The 25,816-nt window shown below is 38.4% G+C and overlaps 1 protein-coding gene across 1 annotated transcript in view; it reads right to left on the bottom strand.

Moving 5' to 3' along the window:
• LOC134618992 (vitamin D3 receptor A) overlaps positions 1 to 12,172 on the bottom strand; it is a 71,826-nt gene extending 59,654 nt beyond the window's left edge. Inside the window, exons 1-2 of the mRNA XM_063464660.1 lie at positions 12,088 to 12,172; positions 10,978 to 11,118 (exon numbers count right to left, since the gene is read on the bottom strand). The gene's annotated coding sequence lies outside the window, so the exon portion shown is untranslated. The remainder of the gene's footprint in view (positions 1 to 10,977; positions 11,119 to 12,087) is intronic.
• Positions 12,173 to 25,816: the final 13,644 nt, after the last annotated feature.

The following is a 25,816-nucleotide window of genomic DNA, read 5'->3' as shown; positions in this document are numbered from 1 at the left end:
GTCAAGTGACTAAACACACACACACACACACACACACACACACACACAAAATATTTCTCTGGAAGTGGTCAGATACAATTATTATACAGCACCTTATTTGCACAGCACTATAATTCCCTAATGTGATTTCTGCTGTTTAAATGTATTTTCTTCGTTGGTTTGTAATTTGTTTTTCCTCAACCAACAAAAAACAGGTTTTTGTCATTTGTTGAAAAATTTGAATCGTTTGATCACTTTTTACACAATGACTAAAAATATCCTTCCTTCCAGGCAATGGCTTTTCCGTTTTAGTGATCTTCCTGAAACTAGGCCTCACACAGCTAATTTGTATAAATGACTTCCTGGTAGACGTGTGCACAAAGAGTGACCAAAATGGCCATCTGAAGTAGCTAGGTGCGCCTGCCCACTGAGCAAAGTTGAAAACAAAAGGAACCATCTAGTGCAGTAAATATATTACATAACGGCAAATGGTGTAAGCTGACCAAAAGGACACAATAATGGCAATGTGAGAACACATTAAAATACACACACACACACACACACACACACACACACACACACACACACACACACACACACACACACACTCAGGAAGTGAATCTGCAAAACAGAGAGAAAGGAAAATCTGAGACTGAGAAAAACAGTGATGGGGAAGTAGCAGGAGGTGACAAAAAACTGGGAGAATTGTACATGGTGTGGAGAAAGTGTGGGGTTACTACACAACAGCTGTGTCAGTTTTAAGGATACAAACTGGATACCTCATGCACAAACATATAAACAGTGTGGACAAAATCAAACAGGAGCATTTTCTTTGCGAAACACGAGCTCGGAATACACACAAACACACACACACACAGACTCCGGCACAGCTGCCAGATCCAGGAATGTCGGATCTTGCAGACACCCACAGCCGCCGACACTGAAATAAATGTCATCCACATAGACTCAGGCTAAAGTATGTCACAAACACACACAAGCACAGGAAACATCATGAACGGGCAGACACCAAAATATAGTCATCCATCAACACAAATCTTGCTAAATGCTCAGAATGTGCAAAAAATAAAAATAAAATAAATAAATAAATGTATGGGACACAAACCATATGCACTAACTAATTTTGAAAAGGCAGGAAAAGGGTGGTAGTTTTGACACCAGTAGCTGACAAGCTTTAGTTATCTGTCAGCATGTGTAGCAGAGAGATAAATAAGTAGACAGAATCAGCAGCCTGCTTGATTTACAGTTTTCTACTTCATAAAAAATATTACTGTTAGCATAGTGCAAATATGAACATAATCGTAGCCTTTCTTCAGATTTCTATTTCCTAGAATAGAAATTTTCTCTCTTTGGCTTTAAATGTAAACCCTTACCGCTCCTGATCTTGCCAAACATCATAACAGTGCCATCATTTCAGACATGTGTGGGATAATTCAGTAATAGCAGGGTATGAGGTACAAAGCAGAAAATAAAACAATAGTGAAAGAAACTGATATATAAGATATGTGCATTATTAAATTCTTTGTGGTGCGTTTTGTATTTAGTTTTTTTACACTTTAAAAATGCGCAGTTATGCTCAATCACAGCTGCAAGTAATAAGTAATGACACTTTATTTCCTTCTAATTTGACTTCAGTCACAAAACTGCCACCAAACAACACATACCAGTAAGCCTGTCTACAAAGACAGCATTTTAGGCAGTTTTATAATTACTGGCGCTATTGGCTTTGCTTCATGAGAACAGCCTTGGTGGCCTGAGCCATCTTTTACTTCTTCACACACCTCCTGCTGTTTGCTGCCGACTAACCCCGTCTATACTTCTATGGCTGTGTTCTCTATCCAACTTTGTTACCCAGCTCAAAGAGCATAATGGGTAAACAAAAACAACAAAATATTCCAGCAACTCCATAAAAATTATAATACCACAAAACTAGGGACAAAAAGGGGACTTTAAGATTCATTTATATGTTTGAAACAGAAAGACCTTAGTCAACTGAAAATGTACTGTTTCACATAATATTGCAAATATTCAGAGAATACTTGGTTAAAATAGAGCACACTTATTTAAATAACAAAGGCAAGTGTAATAAAAGCAGCATCTAAGTGGCTACACACACATATATACACACACACACATCTCAGTTTCTTTTATAGAGTTCAAGTTGCATCATTTTCTAAAATAAATCATTTGGTGATGGCAGCATACAGTATACATACGTTAAAGAAAGAGGCTGCCAAGAGTGTCTCCGCAGCAGTCCACTGTACTCTCTGGAGAGCATACTACAAGCCTCTATCAGTGTAGCACTAAAACAAATGTGACCCAAGCAGACTCCAGCTACTGGCAGAAGCAAACAGAGCCTTAAACGGTACAAAATGCAGCGCAATGAGCGATGGAAAATAGCAACAGGACAGAGAGAAACCGGGGCAAAGAAAAACAAAAATTGTAAAACGCTGGCAGAAGAAAAAGAAAAGAAGAAACAACAAAAAAACAATGACAGAAGAAAAGGCAGAGACTGCATGATGTAGCGAGACAGAGCACATTTAAAGACATATTAAGGCTTTACTGCTAACAGGAATCTGACATAAGGACAACTTTGTAACCAAACTGAAACACACACACACACATACAAAGAAAAAAAAAAAACCAGGGAAAGCTGCTTTGAATTAAACCCATCCTGTATTCATTTGCTAGTGGAGAAGTATGCAAATAAAAATCTCTTACCACCTGTGGAACTAATTAACATAACACCACCATAGGAAAAACTCCTTTTCGAGATCCATTCTTAATCTGTTTGTTTCTCCCATTTAATTCAAAATAAATATTATTATATTATATTATATTATATTATATTATATTATATTATATTATAAGTATTAATGCAAGCCACAATTTATATTGTCTGATTATTCAAGACAAAGTTCTAACTATAAAGTTTATTCTTTGAAGAAAAAAAAAAACAGTTTTCCCGACACCTTCTTAAAAAATATGAATTTTATTAATGATTTTGACAACACTTTAGAAGAAGAGTTTCAGAGCTGGAGCTCACTGGAGAGTTAAGAGGCTCCAGCCATCACCATAACAATGTGAGCTCTTTGAGCAATAATGTGGACGAGCTTAGTGATCTGATTGAGACCCAGAGGGCTTACAGAGTGTACTCCAATGTGTTTCATGGAGGAGTTGCTACACTAACATTTCCTAAACGACAGTGTGACCGTACCTGGCTTCAGGATTTTTCGGGTGGAAAGAAACATTAATCTGAGCAGTAAGAAGAAAAATGTGGGAAGAAACGCTGTTTGTCTAAATCAATACAACATTTGGATTCCTCTTTCATCTGATGCAGAGGTCATCCTACTAACTGTGGTGAATAATTATGGACATTAAATGGATACATCTGTAACAACATTCTCAATTCAGCTGCCATAAAAACAGATCCAAGAAAACTTATTTTACTGTTTTATATTTAGGTTGAAATTTATTGATCTCATTGCTTTTACTTTTTTAGCTTTTTTTTTTTTTTAAAAAAAACTTATTTTAAACATTGACATCAATCATCACAGAATTTCACAAGCTGCTATTTCAAACTATTTTAGAAACTCTTGAACAATTTGGAATGGCAAAGAAACAAACAGAAAATACGAGTAAAAACAAAATCCAACTATAAAGAGCCGTAACTGACTATTACATGCCATAATATAATACTCTGAATAAGAGAAAATAATAGTGAGAGAGTGTGTGTTTCCCTGTGACTGTGTGTAAAAACACAGAATAAAAGTGCTCTGCCTCTGAGCCAAGATATGCTTTGTCTTTACTTGTTCTGCTGGCATCTGCCTGCTGTTTTAAATTTACACTGAATCCAAAGTGCTTATGTACACGTGTCAAAAAATATGCACGAAAGCAGAAGTAGTGAGAAGAAGGACATAATCACACCAGTAGTAATGACCACCATAGAACCTGTGTGCACATATACAGTGGATTGCTTGGTCATCCACTGCCCTTCTTGATGACTAATTATCTGACAAACAGGATGAGATGGGCGGAGTCTTCTGTAAGGGGCCCGTTAAGCAACAGCCAATCGTCTTCAGTGGGCTTGTCTCTCTGTCTCTGTGCTATGGTAGCATCAGGAAAGTGGAAATAAGAAATCGAGAATGAAAAAAAAAAGGGGGCTCAGAAGAAGGGTTAGCAGCTCAGTGAAAGCCCCTTACAGTGGGCCTCCGTAGACAGACACAGTAGGAGAGAACCATAAGACAGAAGCCTGAATCTCATTTGAGTGCTCAGAGTTTCATCCTCCAACATTTCTCTGCAACAGTCAGAAATGCTACGATCCTTTTAAAATGAAATACTGACATGATGAAAATGATATGATGTTACCCCTTTGAGGGACAGCTGAAGCCAACTGAAGCACTGAAGGCTTGGTGTTAAGAGCTGTCCGTCACTCTCCCTGTGTCTTCTGTTAAATAATAGTCCAGTTAGCCATATTCTCATGCACTCTCTGAAACACATGTGCTCCTCGGTTTAATGAGTGACTACAGTAATGAGCCAGTCGTGCTTTTAGTGTGGCTGTAAAACACAACCAAGTGAAGTCTCACATCAGTCTAATTAAAAAGCCCAAAGTTTAAATCAATGGAAAGTGTGTCTAATCTTCCACAGAGGAGGCAGCGATGGTAACAAAAAGCTTTTTTGCTGCTTTAAGAAATATCTTTTGCATTTTAAGTTTGGCTGCCTGACTTTAATTAAAATGAATCAAAGACACTGAATGATTTGTGCATGTCAGGATAAAGAGTCACAATTTGATTCCTTCTTTTAAAGAGTGTGTATCTTGTCCTCCAGCATGAGCTGTAGAAATAAACTGTGACTGGCTTATTTTTGCCAGCCTGTGGACAAAGTTTTTATTGCACAGACTGAATCTATGGCTGATGGACTGCTTTTCTGCTAGCTTCAATACCATTTGTACATATATCGCATCTCATCAACATTCAAAGCACAAAATGTGACGCAGAACCTCTAAAAGTCTGTTCCATGCTCGGGGGTGGGCAGGAAAACAGAAATGTGTGGATTAATTCTGTAATATCCTACAGCAGTACAATGTCTGACATAAAACACTCAAGTAATTCAGTTCCATCACTCCTTACTCACCTGTTGTCTAAGCTTATAAAGCATTTGTCTCTTTCTATATTTACAGGTATAAAGAATTATATGTTGCAATAAGTATATGTTTCTTGTATCGGGTGTTTGCTACTTATTATTTTAGACCTTGGCACGTTTTTAATCACCTGAACACCAATCTACCTCTGCAAAGACAGGATAGTGATTTTAGTTTCCTGTTGTCCTCTGGGCACATTAAACTGTGCAGGCCATGCTAAAACAAATGCAAGCCCGTGTTTTATTTTAAATCAGTCTAACAGGTAAGTGGATGATGCTGTACGTTAAATTGACTGATCTTAGATCTTTACCTGAAGACATAATTTCACCACCGCAGCAAATTTTCCAACTATTCAACAAAGGTACGGCCACTTTCAATTTAATTTAAATTGATCTGGCTGAAGGAAATGTCCAAGACCAAGAATCAGTAATAAATGTTTTGTTTAAAGCCAGAGTGCACAAACACTGAATGGTTGTTTGTTTTTCTACTAATACTTGGCCAAACATGGAAGCATCATTGAGTCGACTTTGCAACCCGAGCAGCTCGTACAAAAAAAAAAAAAAAAATCCTATGCCTGCCGTGATGGACACATGTTAACAAAGATGACACCGAACAAAAAACAAAGTCAAAAACGAAACAGCTTCAGCAAACAAAGTCAACACCACCAATCTGTTTCAATACTTGAAGCACAATCATATTGCATAATATCTTATGGGCAGGGATAGCTCAGTAGGTAGCGTGGTCACCCCATGATCGGAAGGTCGAGGTGTTCGAATCCACTGAACGGCTACTCTGATTTACCCTGAGCAAGGTACCATCCCTACACACTGCTCCCCAGGAGCTAGATTGGTGGCTGCCCACTGCTTCACTGAGTGAATGGGTTAAATGCAGAGAGGAATTTCCCCACGGGGATCAATAAAGTATACATTATTATTATTATAAAAAACCCCACCTTGATAGATAGATAGATAGATAATACAAAGTAGCAACACATTTATAGTACAAATGTACAAATGTTGTCAGTGAACAATCATTCAGTCAATTCAAGGCAAAATGTAATTGGGATTTTAATTTACTGCCCAGCCCTAGCAAGCTCTAACTTCAACTCATGCTGTCCTGTTATTATTATTATTATTATTATTTCATTTAACAGTAGCTCCACCACCAGAATTTTAATCTGTCGCTATGGCAGCGTGCAGTCTGATTTTTCTGTTAAATGAAAAAAAATATTCGGTTACTGTGACCTCTGACGAAAAACCCTCACCCAATATTCAACCATCCCTGCAATCTTGAAAACTACATCAAATTAAAATGGCTCCTGACAAAGCATTTTATAATCCCTGAGAAAAGAATTTCCAGCAAGAGCACAGAGGAACTGCTTGTCTCTTGATTGGAGATCTATTATCCAAATAGCTTTTTATTTCCAGTGGTACAAGCATTTTTGCCTTGTGGGAATTGCATTAGTGTTATGCAAAGTTGCCCTTGACCACAACATAGTGCACAGAGCCTGTGATCTACGCCACTGTTTACCAACATTCAGTGTGGGATCCAGAGAAGTTGCAGCTCTGTGAGTGCTACTTGCATGGTAGCCTGTGACCTTAGGCTGTGAGGTCAGCTGCTATTGACGTTTATCTCGCCAAATCCCTTAGGGCTTCAAACAAGACCTAATCAGACTAACCACAACACCAGAACCTCTCCTGCATTTATGTTGTAGCTACACAATTACCTCTCATAAGGAATCCATTAGCCCCTGTTGAGCATGTTCGCATTAAAAAGGGAGTAGGAGAGGAGATGTGGCTATGGGAATAAAGGAAAATCTATTACATGTGAACACCACGAAGCAGAAAAATATCTGTTTTCCTCAACTGAATTTCCAATTTATCATTCATAGCAGAAATCCAACTGCTGGCAGGCTTATGGAAGTTCTTAAATTTTGCAACTACAAAACACCTGGTGTCTTTTAGTCCTTTCCCTTGGGGAAAAAACTTTGCCACACAGGAAGTGATGTGTTTGTTTTTTAAAAAACAAACAACAAAAAAACAGAGGAGATAGTGGTTGGTGTGACCACCAGAGCAGCAGAAGAAAAAAAGAGAAAAGACATTATATTGAGTTTTTTAACTGAACAGAAAAAGGTCAGAGAGAAAACACTGAAAGCATTAACTACAATATATGGACAAATTAAAACACAAGAATGAGAACACTGCTACTGTCAGTATACTTTAAATTTGTGTCCACATACCTTTGACGGTATTATAAATGCTACCTAATAATAGCCTGATTCATTCATGTGTGGTAAAGGCCAGCAAGTGCTTATCTCTCTAAGCCCAAAGATGTCCGCAACACACCATCCTGATCTAATGACGGTGGTTGAGCTAACCGGTACTGCTATTGGCTAAAGTGAAGGACATGATATTTCGATCTGCTCTGCATTGTCCCCTTTTTTCTGATGATGTTGCACTGTTGGTCTCCTGTATGGTAGCAAGCTCTTCAGCATGAATTTTGCTGCACATGCAAGTGCGTAAACAAGGAAAACTATTTTTTGCGACCATGACTGACTCAAGCTGTAACGCTCTGAGAAGCAAAAAGATTAAAAATTAAAAATCGAGCAGAAGAACCTCGTCTCTGTATCTCTACTGGGATTGTGCCGATGGATGATGACAACTGTCAAACCAGTGGTGACAGTTTGCTATAGTTTTATGCATTTCCACTTACAAAATACTTGAATCACAGTAATGTTTTTCACACCAGTTGATATTGATATATATCATCATATAAATCAAATCACTATTTCTGTCAAGCTTAAAGATTCCTTGTTACTCCTAAGATATGAGGTTAATTTAATTTATTTTTGTCAGAATTTGGACATGATAAATATACTGCAAGACATTTACAACTGTAGGTATATATAATAAACTAAACTCTTAATTCCGACCAGTCAAAGGCTTCAAATGTTACAGAAGCATACAAACAAAATGGGAAAATAACTCCTTTGGTCAATTCCAAACAAATAACATGAACATGATATAATGCAAATTAAAATCTCAAGAGACTACTTTTATTATTTCCCTTATGGTCCAGGGTAAGCAAGCAATCAGCAAATTTAATGGATACTTTAAAAAATGTACAGGAAGTGCATCACTGTCTCAGTGACATAGACAATGAGGCTCATATATGGATGTACAACTTAACCACAAATCCATCTGGCAGCAAAGTAGAAGAAGACACAGCTATTCAACTGTCTCTCTATGCCTCAGCTGTGAAAATGCCCTCTGAAAGAAGTGACTTTGGCCAGGGAGTTGGCAAAGAGTGTCAATTACTTTAATCAGCCACTTAAATTCAACATGTGCTTACTGGCACCATGTCTTTTCAATATAGTAGTCTGCTACATTTGCGAAATCACTGTCTCTTTGTGTTATCATTTATTGTTTTGCTTTATTATTTTATCACCAAGCCCTACTTGCAACACAGATGCAACATGTCTGCTGGTTGTGCAGAGCCTATTGTCCAACCTTAATCGCTAATTTTAAAAGCTAGAGTGCCCAGGTTAAATGTAAGATTAATTAGTACAATTAAATCAAGGACATAGTCATTTTATTCAACAAGTTTGATCACTATTTGAATGAAGCAGCTTTAGAAAAATAACACTATTGCTTCTGCATGTGTTTTAATCAGTAAGGAGATGAGCAGAAGTATTCAGTTGAACTCACACCAGCAAATGGCCAATTCTCCAAATCAGACCCAAAAGTTTTTGTGTACAACATGCCGAATAAATCCCCCCAAAAAACAAACCCTTAAACAATCACCAAGTGTTGTTGAAAAATGCTGACAACCAGGGTATGGGGTTACCATCTAATACATACCCTGATATTAAAAACTGATTTTTATAGGACTGATTTCAACCTGGGGATTTGGTTTTATTTTGATTATATAATGAGCCTTCCCTCTAAAGTTTTATATTTTTAAAGTGATTGATTTTCTATCCCCATCAGAGCAATGACTCTGCTTATCTTATCTTCAATGTTTTTACCCAAGATCACTTTCAACATGTAAGAAAAGTGGTTGTGCCCGCATTGCCACGAGACTTTAGTACACAAATCACAGATGACTTGACCGGCATAAAGTTACACAAAAAAATGTAACACGCACTAACAAGTACGTGTGCAATTGCACATGTATGTACATGTGCATTTCATATTCCTGGGAATTTCAAAACAGCACTCTCCACCTTGAAGACTCTATGCATCTGTTATCATTTTACAAGTTGCCTGTAACTCTGCGAGTACAAACCTCTCAAGCACAATGTGCCCCACTAAGCACCTCATTACAGAAGAAAGGTTCTCTGTATCCCGCTAAGGTAATAGGTGGGAGGTAGGATCCTTTAAATGATGGAAATAACACTGCAAAGCGGCAGAAATTACGGTTTCTGCTTCTATTCAAATTCATCTCAACTTCTAGCTTCTCCCATACTCATAGAAGTGTAATAAAGTGTAATAAAGCGAACACAGATCAAGTGCATAAAGTGAACACTGATCAAGTGCATGATGAATCTTTGCTAAACCCTGTGATAAGTGTACCATCTCACCCTATGTGAGTCGATAGAGGTATATGGTATAGGTTGCACCCTGCAACCTTAAATTTGATAAGGTGTTAAGAAAATAGATAGATGAATCGTTCCTGGCAATATGAGCGTAAGCAGCCAAGAAATCATGTCATTGCACAGGCTAGCATTGTGTTTTTCCTCGGGACAAAGGAGACCAACAAGCAGGTAAGATCAGAAGAGCTAGGCAAAAAAAAAAAAAAAAAAACAGATGTACAAATAATGCAACAAAACCATAATATGACAAATTACCAGCTCATTTTCTTTATTTTAGCATTAACTTTCTGATGCCCTGGTTGCCTTGGCATGAAAAGACGTACAGAGACTTTAGCACTAAAAATAAAGCAAAACAGCTATATAAACAAATGATAATTAAGTCAAGGAAACCACTCTCTGCGAGGGTGGAAACATCCCAAGAAATGTGTCCTGCTCTTCCAGCAAGTAAAACATTTACCTCTTCTTATTTAAAGCAAGCCTAACAGTTTGTTGTTAAATTGAAACACATAAGAAACACAAATTAAATGATGGGCACTAAGGACTAAGGATGAAAGACGCACAGGTTTCAGGATAGTTAAAGTTTACTTTGTGAAAAACAAACACTGAAATTAATCACCGGATGGTGTAGCCTTGACCTTTTAGTGGCTCTTATCTGCTAATGCATATTTAACACATAAAATAGAATGGGACAGCAGACTCAGACAACATGTCACCTTACTGAAGTCTATGCATGTCTACTCTGCTCCCCTTGGCTCCATGCTAATCTGTCCCTTTGTCTTTTCCCTGCAGTCTCCTCAGCACCAGAGGCTGACAACCTCTGAGAAGGAAAGTATGCAACTCCGTAAATTATTGATGTGTCTAAAGCCACATCAATAATCCGCTTGCTGTTTTGCACACCGGGCTAACACATGTTCATTTTAATGCAGTGTAATAAAGGATAGGGATTTGCGCATTGGCCCTGCTGCTGGCCTGCAGGGGAGGCGAACATACACATGTGGAATGTGGAGTAACAATAACACAACACACAAAACGACACCGGGATGAGGCGAGTGGAGAAGCGGCAGAGCTTCACAAATATCCCGAACACGGCACAGCGAGCAAACAAAGCGAAAAGCTTATTTTTAAAAAAAAAAAATATATATATAGATTTCATTTTGTTTGCTCGTGTTTAACTGATAAGAATCGCCACGCATGCTAAGCGAAGCTGTGATGCACCACAAAACCAAGCCAGTGAGCTCCGTCTTACCTGATGTTGCATATCAACCTTCACTTTTGTACAGTAGCAGAGAGGTGCCCAGATGTTGCAGCCAGGTCACTAACTAGTGGAGCTAAAGGTGAACAATTTTCCCCCGCGTTGAAAAACTTTGCCCTCTGTATAAAACAAAAACTGTAAACAGAGAAAGAAAAAAAAAAGACAAGTGAATTAAGCAGGACTGTCTAACGGTCAGTCGGAGAGGTGGGAGTTGGGTAACGTTACCGCTGACGTGCCGTTATTTCGTGCATGGAAACACTGTAGCGCCAAACGTCATTCTATAAATCTGGCGATTTTAACGACCTGACGTGCTCGAGGTAAACACGTCCAGAGGAAGGGGCTTTGGACTTTTTCCACAGTCATTTCACGGGCTCGTGTGTGAGGAACACAAGTTACACATGATGCAACGCTTCATTCAAACTAAACTTTGCAACACGTCCACGCCGCTTTGCCATTAAACGCTGTTTTGTTTGCCCGAACAGGACTTGGAGCGTACAACCAAGTGCTTACGTGTAGCCAGAAAATCTAGCAAACTGAGCATTTGCGATACCACCGGAGGTTGCATGGCGTGTACATGTGTCGGTACATATTCAACTGACACATAATTAAAAAGACTCTTTTTTTTGCCCCTTTCCTTTTCCTTCACACACAAGCGGGCTGAACCTGATCGAGGACCGGACTCGGGGTAGTAAAAGAAAAAGAAGAAAAAACAGCGGTACCAGCGGTCACACACCGCCAAAGTGTCCTTTAATTTTCACACGCCACGCTTATTACTGAAGATATTGTTGTGTTACAGTAGCGGGACGGCTGTGAAAATGGCCTCTCTACAATGGCATTACACCTAGACTCACTGGACGCATTGTTTGTGTCAGCTGCATGTCAAAATAATGCAGACCGCTAGAGAGCAATGACAACAGCTAACGTTAACGGCAGCACCACTTTGCTGGCCTGAAAAGCGCGTGTACCACTCGGCTTGAAAAGCAGTTTTAAGCTAAACGAAACGAGAGGGGGGAAATGGCCTAAGTATAATGCTACAAAAGTGTTATAACACGTCAGACAGCGCGAGGCACGCCCAAAGGTACGGGAAAGTCTAAAATAACTTACATTAGTCCATGCGAAAAGCAACGTAGGCAGACGCTCCGTTAGTCCAGTTTTTTTCAGATCTGTATCAACATAGATGGACAGCACTTCTCCATAGTCCCGCCCCACACGGTTTAGCAGTCGGGCATATCTATACATATATATAATCCCCCTCCCCAGATGTCCAATCACAACTCTCCACTCTGGAATAGTGTCTTTTCCCATTGGTCGAGAAGCTTATCAGTCTCGTGCTGAGTTTCCAGCTGTCTCCGTACCATATAGGGGTGTGTCGTGACGTAGCTGACGGTCCGATAGATAGTAAACAATTGCGGCAGAAATAAACCTCAAGAATATAAACTGAAATAAGGGGTAAAGTCGAAAAAAGTAAGGGCAGCTTTTAAAGTTCAGGGCGTTTAGCTGTATGAATCTATAAAGATGTATACTAAATATACTACATATGTTTTGACCAATTCACGGGTGTGTGTATGTGTGGGTGGGGAGGTCTGTTTTAATACCGTTGCATTTGAAGCTTAAATGTGCCTTTTAAGTCCGCATTTCTCATCATGAATCATATATGGTTCACCTATACATAATATATGAAAGTTCCAGCTTCTTCTTCCCTTTGTGCTCGCTCTGTACTGGAAACTGGTGGTAGCTGATAGTATACCCATGATGACGGGATAACGGCTTAGCTTAGAAAACATTTTGACTGACTCGCCTATTGGTATGTCTCCATAATTTACCGTATATAGGGACACACGCCAAAGCTAATTTGTTTACTGGGTGAAAGAATTCTGTGGGAATGATAGGGCCTTGTGGTGCTATTCTGTGTCACCCCTGGGAGGTTACTGTAGCACATCAATCACCACATCGCCCACTCTGTAATTAGAACTGATTCTCTTCTTTTAGCTATCTCTTGCCATTTCCCTGGATGGCTCAGGGTATCACTCTGTATGACTTGGTTTATGTTATTTATTTATTTGCTTGATCTCATTGCTTTATGAAAATCACATGAGCTGGATTTCAGTCCTTCCAACCTATGCCAAGCTGGCACTGACAACAAGCCAGTTACATAAATCCATAAGTTTCTGTATATGTGGGACTGAAAGCACTGATACCATGTGAGCATACTGATAGCTTGAACTTTTCTGTAGAAGTAGGAAATTTTTAGCATTTGGCATACGGAAACTTGTTGTGCTGTGTTTTTGCAGCAGACCATGCTAACTTTCTCTGCTCTGTGCCCCTGCAATTGCTGATAGACCTCCTGTCTTAATACACCTACATGCATTACGTGTTCTTAGATGCACTGTAACACTGAGATATTTCTCTACAGAAGTAGCCACTGTGGTATCTCGATGCATTTACATGTCTTTGCGTCACAGTGTGATATGTGCCTAAGCCACTTCTGCATCCTGTACACTATAGACCCATGCTGCAACTTACTGAAACATCTTTCACAAGTGTCATTTATCAGTATGTTGACACCATTAACGCCTGATGACACACAGGTTGAGGCTGTGCAGGTCAGTCTAGCTGCCGGAGGTCAAAGGTATTCACGCTTTCCTGTTTAACCTTTCAATTCAAATGTAAGTAAACACTAACACATTGCTCTTCTCCTTCTTATAGGTGCGACTGAGCATGTCAATACACTATCTCGGTGAGTCATTCAGTCATACAGTTTATATATATATATATATATATATACACACACATATGTGTGTGTACATGTATATGTGGCATTATTCTGTCAAAGCCTGATGTCGGCTTGATTACTGCATTGAAAATCTTTACTTTTAAGCTCTGCGCCATGAGGATAGTCAGCAGTGAATGGCACTGTAAAGGTCATTCGAGCTGACGACTGCAGATGCTCATACTTCTATTCACGTCACTCTCCATTTTTAAGAGCAATTGAATTGTATTGCCTACTTGTAGTTTAGTGGTCATTTTCTGCAAATAAGGAAAAGGCCACCTTGGTTAAAATGATCTGTATGGTTGGATATCACATAAGGGAGGGAGATCAAAGCTTTTCTATTTGTTTCCAGCTTTTTCATTTAAATATTAACTGGGTTAGGCAATCTCCATTTACTAACCAAATATGGATGTCAAAAAAACTAATGTTTACTGAAAAATATAATGGAATCCTTCAAAACTGGATATGTGGTTCCTATCGCCAAATAGCCTTTGTAACTGCAATAAATGCATTATTCAAATTTACAGCAGCATGGCTGCTCCCATTTGGCTGATAACAGTAATGTTTCTTCTTCCCCCCTCTGACTTTCCTATCTCAATCAAGCGGTGCATGAATCAGTGCAGTCTGCCAGCTTTAACAGGGCAAATATATATGCATGTACATTCATAAACCAATATACGTGACAATCACGTGTACGGGATATTTCCTCTGTACAGCGTTGCCTGTGTGTGCATGTGCTGGAATCTAGGCCATCCCTTGTTGCTTTGTGTCTGAGAGGCGGATCAGTCTATACGATGGGCAGCGAGGCATATGGGCGTGTTTATGTCAGGGGCATGCGCACAAGTGACTTAGTCTTCCTCTGGGTTTGTGTGTGCATGAGAGGGAGAACGAAAAAGAGAGAGAGAGAGAGAAAGTGAGCGTGTATCACATGAGATGCCTGGATTTTCTCGGGGTGTTTTCACTGTGCAAACACACTACAGCAATAGGAGCAGAAGAAACACGAGGACTCCTCATAGCTCTCTCTTCCTCAATAGTTTCCTTCCTAGAACTCGGAATGTCTCCATCTCACTTTAATGCCCCCACCTACTAACCAACGCACACACACATACACACACAGCACTCTCTCCCACTCACAGGGTGAGTCTAGAAAACAGCTGGAAAAGCAAATAGTTGCAGGCAGCCCTGGCCCACTGGCTCTTATATATGACTGGACCTTTACTTGGATGAATGCAGTCCTCACACTGGTTTTTCAGCTGCAGTCAGAAGGCACAAAGACCAGCGCAATTGCACAAACCTAAAGGAATGCTGCAGTACTTGGCAAACACACTCTTTGATCAGCTTCACAGTGTGCAGCCAGAAGATTGGTTGCTGTGTCCCCTGAGTGAGCCACAAGATTCTCAGGGATGTTTTGGCACCTACACGGCCGCACACAGGAACACACTGTACGGGGAAAGGAGCGGTCTCAGTAACAATCAGGCCCTTTCCTCTGTCCCCATTTTAAGATTTTTTTATGCTCCTTGGCTCTGCCTCATCCTTCAGCTCTTCGACAATGTCATCACAAGCCTCCAACATCAATAAACTGGACCCAATATTCACAACAAATTTGCTGCATTCTTTCCATTCAGACACGAGGAAATTTGAGAGCTGAGCAAAAGTGGAACATGGGGTCAGTAAGTCAGCAAATTATTTTTGCCACTCCTGCATAGACCACGCTTTGTTAGCATAGTCTGCTCTGATTAGAATTTACAAGCCTGAACTGTAATGTTATTGGGACTAGATTACAGTCATGTAAATGGAAATCCATTTTACAGTTTTATTCAACCAGAAAACAGTTAAAAATAAGGCAACAGCGACTTGAAATGTGCTACATTTCATGGTAATCCATCTTAATGTTGAGACATTTCAGTCGCAATCACTAATGTCATTCTTGGGGTAAGACTAAAGCCCATGAATCACCAGAGTAAGCAGGACTGACTTATTTATTTCCTCTGTTTATAAATATCAGTATAATATATTACTCATGTCCGTATTATAACAAGCCATATTTCTTGTGGACAGTCTTCTTAGCTAAGTTCTTCTGCCCTGTATTGAACACGGTCCAGCAAGAGTGCAGTGTAGAAATGCAGCGAATGTGTTATCAGTGTAGCTTTGTCAGAAATCAGGGAGGACCTTACAGAAATCAGAGCCGCCGTGCAATCTGTCCATCCATCTGCCATACTCAAGTCTGGCACTGCGTTTCAACATAATTATGAAACTCGAGGAGTATTTCTCTCATACACAGCAGATAGTGCCTATTCAGCACCTTGCCCATTGTGCCCAGACCACACTGTTTAAATTCTTACAAACCACATAAAGGAAGTTTTGAATCTTGAGATTAGTGGTACCAAGTAAAAGCTCCGACCGCCAAAATCCCACTGACGCTGCAGTCCACTTTATGGAACATAAACAAGAACCAATCGAGCCGCAGAAAATGTGAAACTTGACCTGTTGTTTCTTTTCAGAGTTTTAAGTTTCTTTTTGATGACATGTTTTCTACATGCGCCAGTTTTACTTACTCATCTGGTTACATGTTATGTAAATGGTTGGCTTTTTTTTAACAAAGAGGAACCTATTCTGTTTATTTGACTCTGTTTTTTAAAAAGTGGTTTTTGTTCTGTTTACAAAATACAAAAAGCATTTACAAATGTGAGATTTTTCTTGTCTGACATGTCTGACACACCAGGTATTTATTTTACCAGTTCAAACAATTTGCTTCTTCTTTTTTAGATGCTGTTTTTTTCACCTTCAGGTTCCAACAGGGACATAGAATGTGCTCTATACAAGCAATAATAATATTGATAATAATAATAATGAAAAAATAAACAAAAAAGCACACACAAAAATATTTAAATATCTCTTAAAATTGCATTTGAACTTTTAATTAGTTGTAGTAAATGATTCCCTTTATCATTTAAATTCATTGTCAATGGAGATTTTTTTGTAGAAACCTGCATTATATATGTTTCAACACAATTTTACAATAAAATGGAATGAAATATCTAAATCATAATACTTCATAATATAATTTACTTTGAATTCATTAATATCATCAACAATTTTCCCTGTTTGTGGATATGAAAAGGAAAGAACCAGCAGAACACATGCAACTGGTTCCCCCCCAAAATAATGATTATGCTGAAGACATAAATGTCTCAAAACTATTGTGTAAATGTGATGCAAATATCTTTATAGAGTTACTGTAACAGTCATTCTTGCACTTTCCTTTTTCTCAGAATACATCCGTGTCTCACATTTCCTCAGGAAGTGATGCACTACAAAATATGTCGCCTGTGTAAACTGCACATTTAGACACACTCAAGCACTCCTTTCTGTGCCCCTGGAGCTCATTTTATTTGTTCACAATCTGAGAAATCCAATATGTTACGTTACTGTATTGCCACTTGGCTGACGAGCGTGGAGGGGTGGGGTTATTTGATGGATTATTTCCAGTCTTTTCAGCTCCTCAGGAAGCGTTTAATGTGAAGTGGCTGGGTGGGAGAGAGAGCGCAAGCACTTCCAGCCAGAGTGCGAGCAGTCCACTGCGAACACCTACACAGTCATAAATCACCTCTATCATAACACACCACCTGTGTACAGACAGAGTCTGCAAAAATAGTTTCCATCTGCGCTTAAAAGAGAATTTTATTTTATTTTATTGGTCAAATGATGGAATAATTATTGTAGAATTCTTCAATGTGGAAAAAACACAGGCTGCTGTAACACTATAGGCTGGTGTAGGAGTGTAGAGCTTAAGTAAAACCATATAACACCAATATCAGAGAGCGCTTAAAGCTGTATTTATAAATAAAAAGAATTTATACTTTTGCATCAATGCCTAATACACATAAATGTTGAAGTAGTTGGGATATAGGTTGACTGAATAGAAGCAGGAGGATGAAAACACAGAAGACTGTTCTTTAAAAAACAGATTTCTTACATTTTGCTACTAACAGTTATTTTAATTGAACCCTCAGAAAAGAATTATTCTTTGGTGTAATTACTAACAAGCTTTGGGTTTGTAATACTTGTGATAAAGAGCTCAAAGTGAAATGTTTTAAATAGTTCAAATGTTTAAAACCAAAACACTCGGAAAGCACCTGGCTGAAAAAATGCACAAGATCGCTATGAATACAAATATTTTGCAAAAACCCTGAGCTACAAAAACATTACAAAGTAAAGTAAAACCACACAAATGTCTCGGAGTAAAATAGCTTTCCAGAAAAGTAGTGCAGTTTAAGTATAGCTTAAGATAGGGCTTAATTGTAGTATTTGAATGTGTTTAACTACATGTCACCACTGCTTCAGTCAGATTTAAATTATTTGGCGAATTCACCAACATTTATGTTGATTTATGCAAATCAATTAGGAACAAATGATCAGAACTGTCAGATATTTAACGTGATAATTCTGATAAACACCAAATAACGACTTGAAGAAATTTATCAGTAATTTCTTTTATACATTATTTTCAGTAATGTAAGTATTAATAAAGATGCTGTGTTTGTAATAAAAAAAAAACCTCTCCTTGCCTTGTGTACCCAAATATGTATTCGAAGGCAAATAAAATAAGTCATAAAACAATAAATACAAAAGGAAACATCTATGTTGAAGTTAAACAACACTAAAACAAAGTAAATATTGCACTAAACAATAAGTTTGTTCTATATAGATTGTTTTTCTTTAGATTTAAAAATATAGTCTGCCAAGATTCAATTAACCTTAAAAATTTGTTTTATAATACATCTTCTTGTTCACATATTATATTGATTTAAAAAATATATAAGCAAATAATAACAGAAAACTAAAAAATATAATCATTTGAAAAAAGAAAAAAAAGAAGATATACATTGTACTTATAAGGGCTGCATCTTACCACATTATAACATATTAATCATAACCTGGCTAAAACCACAGAGGAAAGAGAAGTGAGGCCCTGGTCCAGAGCCGAGTCTCTAGAGTGAGAAACAGACATCCTTAACCGGCAGTATATACATATATATATATATGTGTATATATATATATATATATATATATATATATATATATATATATATATATATATATATATATATCTGTTTGGTATGGTATTCATTAAAGATGTATTCCTTAATAAAGGAATAATAAAGGATATTCCTTCATTATATATATATATATATATATATATATATATATATATATGTAGAGAGAGAGAGAGACTGGCCAGAAAAGCTTCAGAGGGGAAAAGAAAAACCAAAAATGGAATGAAATGGAAGAAAAGCAGCTCCCACATTTCACACATAGCTCTAAGACGTTCTGTGTAGAAATGAGAAAGATTTCTACAGATTTTAGATTGAGTGAAAGTATCCACGTTTTCCAGCTGTGGCAGTGGTGGTAGAGAGTCGGGATCATTTACACGGAGGAAAGTGTTGAGGACAGATAAATGACAGTTTGAGATTCTTGGGTGAAAAGAAATAGGAGGGAATGTGGTAGTTTGGGATACTAAAGTTGAAGATTTATGTGGGAAGCAAAGAACATTATCACCCTGTTTTACGAGGTTATGCCATGCCCTGTGGATACCGCTTGAACAGAGCAACTTCCTCTGATGGCAGGACACTGAGCCGAAGAAAAGGCTCACAGTGATGCAAAGACTATTTACAGAAGAAGCCTTCAGTTAGTATTCTCTTTATATTGGAGCTATCTATTGAGCTGTCGTAGGAACAGCTTTGCCTGTTGTACAGAAGAGCTAACCAAGCCAATTCACCTGCTGGGAGGTGCTTTAAGAAGAGCGGAGTGAAATATCACCACATAATCTCAAAACATATGCAGCTAGATTACCAAAAATCAGTAAAGCCTTGTGCTTGAAACACAAACTGATTTTTCTCAGTCAATACATGTTTTATTGCCTCTCTAATTTACTCGATAAATTAAAGTGTCAGTTAAATTTTTGGCTTAACTTAAGACTAGGTAAGATCAATTCTAGAAAAGCACAAGACCATTGCATGTGGTTAAGTCCACACATTTAAAACAACATCTTAGGTTTCTTTTAGAGCTGTGGTAATGTGGACTTCAACTGATTCTCTATCTAAAGTATGTGCACAAACATAAAGGAGAAGTTTCTGGGTGGGGAGGGAGAAGTCACAAAAAGAGAGACTGCACACAGTGCAGATGGATGAGACAATGGACTGCCGCGTCATCATTCGACAACCCTGATCAATGTCAAGCGGTTGCACAACACCAAACCCCCTCTCTTTTGTCCTCCTTTCTTGCTTCATCTCCTGTCACCCCGCAGGCTTGCGCTCGGTCCATGGAGGAGAAGTAATTACAGAAAGTTATTCTTTCTGAAGCCAAAATAAGAAAGATCCCAAACCGCTATGATGTGGTGACAATAAGAAATGAGAAGAAAACAGAAAATCTTTAAATGGATCATTTTGTCAACATTCGCAAAGTTCAAAGAGCCCTCCAAAGCCTCATCTCTCATCCTACAGCATTATATACTGCATTGCTACATTAGGTAAAGACTTTTAGTGTTTTTGTTGTTTTTTTCAATGCAGGGTTTCCCTTCTTTCTCAGCTGTTTTCATTCCTGTCACTCCTCCCTCTCCCACCGGTCCATCATGACCTCCACTGTACTCCTAAATGGAAGGGTGGAAGCCCACATCTCAGCTTCAAATGACTTCATCTGTATTTGAAAACACTGAATATCCCCCCCACACACACACACAAGAAACACAAGATATGGGACATGCCAGCCTAACTAATGCACTCTTCCGCGTCCAAATTGCTCACGTTCCCTTTCTTTAATTGCCGCACATCTTCCAAAAAGTCCACGTGCTGCGTAACAGCGTAATGGAATACCCGCCGTGTCAGAGGCCAAAATGGAGTGCCAGTGTTGGCTAGAAGCCCGCAGATGACATACTTTCTCATGAGCCCGAATAAGCCTGATAACTCCAGCTATAAACTTCATATATAAAAAAAATGGGGGTTGTCTTTTTAGAACTGAAGCTAGAGAACAGAGCAGCAGGGCGAGACCCCTTCTTTTCCAGCTGTATTATTCGCCCTTACTCGTGTTATTTTTCTCATGACATTTTTGTCCCTTTTTTTGATGTGATTTCACTGAACTATGAAATCATACACTTTGACTACTGGCAATTTCCTACCACTAAAATTCCTGTTTTTATGTACTATCCCACACATCCCACACTGGTTTCCCCACAGCTGGAAACTGGCAGCAGGTTTCAAAAATGAGATGGTGCCATTTTCCTTACAAGTTCTTCTTCGCCCTACTATTGTTGGACATGTTGTTTGTTTGTTCTTTATGTCATTGGCGCAGAGGCTCCTGCTGGTTTGCTTTTCCCTCCACTGAAGGTTAGGCAGTGTCTATTTGTCTTTGCCCCTCGTTTTTCCTTCTACAGTCCATGGAAATGATCACGACTCTCTACCACCTCTGCCACAGCTGGAAAACGTACGCTTTCACTCATTCTAAGTGCACAAAAGTTAATGAAACAACTGGAAATCTTTGTCATTTCTACACAGAATGTCAAGTGCTGTTTTCTAGCATAAGCTGCAGATTATTCATGAGCAGATCCAGGTAACACACATCACAATACTCTAAAGCACGTACTTAGCTCCAGGGGTTAAACTGAGCACAGAACATGTGACTCTAGGAACATACACATCCGAAAACAAACATGTGGGAGGAATTGTTACTCTGTTTGGCCATTAGGGTTTAAATTAAATTGCAGTGATCTGATATAACTAAGTCCAAACTGAAAGCAATAATAATAATAATAATAATATGAAATAAATGCATTGAATTACACTTAAATTTCCACGGCTTTTTAACATCACATTGCTGGGATGCTACATGGTGCTACTGATAGAAGTCTAAAATACAATGTCAGGGAAGATTATGAAAGTGAATCACCTGACAAACAGTTTTAGCTTTTGTAATGTGAAAATATTTTATTGTTTATTGACTTTTGTAGAACAGTAAACAACTTTAAGAAGTCTTAAGTTGAACTTTTCACTATTATTCTATATTATTATTATATTTTTATTCTATATTCTGATGGGGTTTTGTGTGTGTGTGTGTGTGGGGGGGGGGGGGGGGGGGTTACCACAATTAGTCTAATGACAAAAAAATCCATGTCTTATTTATAATTGAAATAATCCCTAGATGAAGACATAACTTCATTTTTGACAGTACTGTTTTAGACCTTTGCATGTGTGCAAACAAATGCCTGATGCATATTACAGCAGTACATATGGTTGGACGCCTCAGGATATGTTTCCACATGTTTGGCGGCATACACCAGGATGTCTGTGTGTGGCCAGGCATACTCCACCGAAGTACAGGCTGTCTTGTGCTGCTGATGTTTTGCTCTCCTTCTAAGACAACAGGTGTAAATCTGGATAAGCCCGAATGCTTTCTCCATTATCCTGTATAATTTCCACAGAGGGGAAAAAAGAGAGAAAGGAAGATCTGAGGAGGCATGAAAGGCTTGAAAAATCTCTGGCTTTCCCCAGCTGTGCAGCCAAATGAAGAGACAAGACGTGCATGAGCACACACGCTCGTATGCATATTTACAGTGTGTGTAAGTCCATAAATTTATACTTTGTGCATGAGTGGTGTGTGTTTATCCCATTAAAATAAAAGAACATCAGAAGAAAATCATAAACTGGAAACGCTGAAAAGCGTAAAGCCTCAGAGCCAGGGTTATACATAGAAAATTACACACTGGCGTACCAACACCGCCTTTCTTGAGCTTGGACATGCAAACACTGAAATTCTCCACAAACACGATTCCTACTGAGACAGCCAGTGCACGCAGCATTATTCCTTAACATCCCGGCTTAGTATTTACTCAACCGATGAAGGTCTGCCTGCCACTGCTGCTATCTGACCACCAAACTGTTATGTAATTGCAAGGCGGCTCTATTTTAATTTTTTAAACCTCTACTTTTAAAAGGCTTTGAGGTAAAACCAGGAGAAGCATGATTGTTGAAAGTCTCCAGGCAAAGCAATAAGCTCCCTGACAAGCTCAGGTTAAATGTTTAATGTGAGGGGGAAAAGGGAACTGTGTGTGTGTGTGTGTGTGTGTGTGCGTGTGTGTGTGTGTGTGTGTGTGTGTGTGTGTGTGTGTGTGTGTGTGTGTGTGTGTGTGTGTGTGTGTGTGCAGGCATGAGTGACAGGTGGGACATAATAAAGCAAGCTCAGTCAGTCGGTAAGTGACTGTTTGAGGCAGTGTTTCCATTGTCAGGTTTTGACAAAAGCATTTTAAAGCTGAGAGAAAATAAAACTCTTGCGTGTAAACATTCGAAGGTCGGTGTGGGACGGAGCGTCCGCTGTATCGACCCCTATTTGGTTCAGACTCATTTGGCTTACATTTTAAATGTTCAGCTTAAGAACTTGACTTGAGAGGGAGAAAAGGAGCAGGACTGTTAGGCCCCTAGACACTGCTGCTGTCTCCCTGAGTTGTCATGGGTAAATGTTTGACTAAGAGTGTCCCTGCTTGTCATATTTTCTGCATGCTAGCGTGCAGTGGAGGCCTGTGAGAGGGGAGCAGACTGTAAGCAGTGTAAGCAGGAGTAAGCATGCAAGCTAAGCTAAATTTTTTAATTATCATTTAAGTTCACACCAGGGTATGTACGCATACACTCCTGTTTCCGGATGTGAAACACACTTTTAGACACACTTTTTATTTCGCACTATTTATCACACACTTGTATACTCTGTATTTGCTTATTCATGCTCTTATTTATTGTATTTACCTAACCATAGGGACTGTGTACACAAGGTCAGTCTACACATATCTGCATATTTGGCTACACTTAACATGAATGACTAACATCATATAAGTGCTTTTTCTAATTTGATGACCATGCATTTAAATACTGAGTCTACTTATTATGGGGTTTTTTTTTTCATTCACTTTGGTTGAATTCTTGATTGACAGTTAATTCTGTTAAAACAATAAAAACTTCATAAATGTTGGTTTTTGTGCAAATCAACAAAATAAATACAATTTAAACAATTATTGGTTGTATCCATGGTATTGTAATTAAAGCTCCAAAGGAGCCTACCATTATTTCAGTCTATCATCCATGTCATTGCATGGAGTATAACCCATCTAATTCTCAAAGTCTGCTGAGGCCAAGGCATTTATAGTTTTTCTTGAAAAACAAACAAACAAACTTCTTTTAGCACTAAGAACACAGTTCAGTCCTGTGAAAAACAAAGAACACCCCATGATTCAATAGCTCGTAGAACCACCGTTCACAACAACAACTTGCATTATATGTTTTCTTTATGAGCTGGAATAGGCTCCAGCTCCACCGAATTGGCTAAACAGAAGAAAATGGATGGATGGATAGATTGTTGATTCTTTTCTTTTCCAGGTCTATTCACGGTAGATTTGCTGCCATCCTTGAGATCATTGCCCTATTACATGATCCAGTTTCAGCCAAGTTTTCGCTGTTGGATAGATGGCCTCCTCACATTTGACTCCTCTGGTATACAGAGGATTTTATGGTTCACTCAAAGACTGCATGGTGCTGAGGTCCTGTGGGACAAAATAAGCTCAACTCCTAACCCCTCCACTACCATGCTTGACAGTTAGTTTGTTGCATTTGGTTTTGATTTCCACTTTGATCTCGTCTGTCCAAAGGACATTGTTACAAAACTCTTGTGTGGTTTTTTTTGCAACTTTGCAAAGTGATGATCAATTAATCAAATACACTTGATTAGCAATACCTGATTTACTATTTTCTACAGAAGAAGAAAGAGTGAAAAGGGTAGTATTTCACAGGACTGCACACAGTCCTGTGAAATACTACCCTGTAAAAAAACTCTCTTTTTTTTACATGTTTGTAAGTTCTCATTTGCTTTTCAAAGTAGAATATAAAGCCACAACTGTTTGACTGTTTGACTCAATGGTCAAAGAATAGCTGATATTGTCTAAATAAAGTGTTAAACTGCTCACATTCTATTATTTGCACAGAATAAAATGTCTAATTCTTTCACAGCATTTGCAAATGCTTTTACAGAAATGTGTAAAATGTGAATGATTGTCCAAATATAACTTTTAAAATCTGCCAAGCCCTACAGTGTATGAATATTCTAAAACATCCTTAGATGTTTCTTTTCCATAAAACCTTTTTTTCCAACAGCTTATAGACCCTAAAACCTACAAAATACCGTTTTGAGAGAATGGCAGGGACTACATACATCTTCTAATTTCCTAAATGTCTTATATGACATGTTTTACCTGGCGCTGATTCCCTAATGTAGAAGACTATAATTTAAGGATTAGTGTATAATCTATCACAGTGAATAAATCCAACTATTCATTTTATTCCATCCATGGGTTTCCTGCATTATCCAATTTAGGGAGGCCCTGGAGCCGGGTGCATAGGGTGAAAGGAAGGATACACCCTGCACAAATTGCTAACATACTGTAAGGCAGTTAATAATATTAAAGGGGAAATAATGAAACAAGATTTTTCCTTTAGTGAACAGCACTTATAGTGACACAGTCATAGTAATGATTTACTCGGTCACATTTACACAGGGAAAAATTTTTTTACACTATCATGTCATCCAAAACAAAAGAAATAAATCTTGTTCCACAGCAATATTTGTTTTTATTTCTTATGCCTTAAAATAATAATAAGAAGAAAAACATGTATTCTTTTAAAACTTTGCTTTTGGATTTCGCGTAATTAATTTTGTCCTGGACAGAAAAGCAAAGCTTAAAAAGACTAATAATGTCTCTACCTTTAATCTAGGCAATCATTCTATAACACTCTAAAAATACACACATTTACATATACACTGGAACACACATTATGCCATTAGTGACTTTGTAAACAGAATACACCATCTAAACCAAGTCAGCATCGACTACTGCATGCTACTGCAACTGCAATAATTTATAACAGTCACAAAACAGTGCAGGGAATCACTGAACATCCCGTCATTCTTCTACCTTTGGCTACAAATTCTCATAAACTTCACACTTAATGCTGTCCTTCTGTAAAGTATTAC

The sequence above is a fragment of the Pelmatolapia mariae genome, linkage group LG20 (genome assembly GCF_036321145.2).
Source record: "Pelmatolapia mariae isolate MD_Pm_ZW linkage group LG20, Pm_UMD_F_2, whole genome shotgun sequence".
Classification (NCBI taxonomy): Eukaryota; Metazoa; Chordata; class Actinopteri; order Cichliformes; family Cichlidae; genus Pelmatolapia; species Pelmatolapia mariae.
This window is presented reverse-complemented; position numbering and strand designations above follow the sequence as displayed.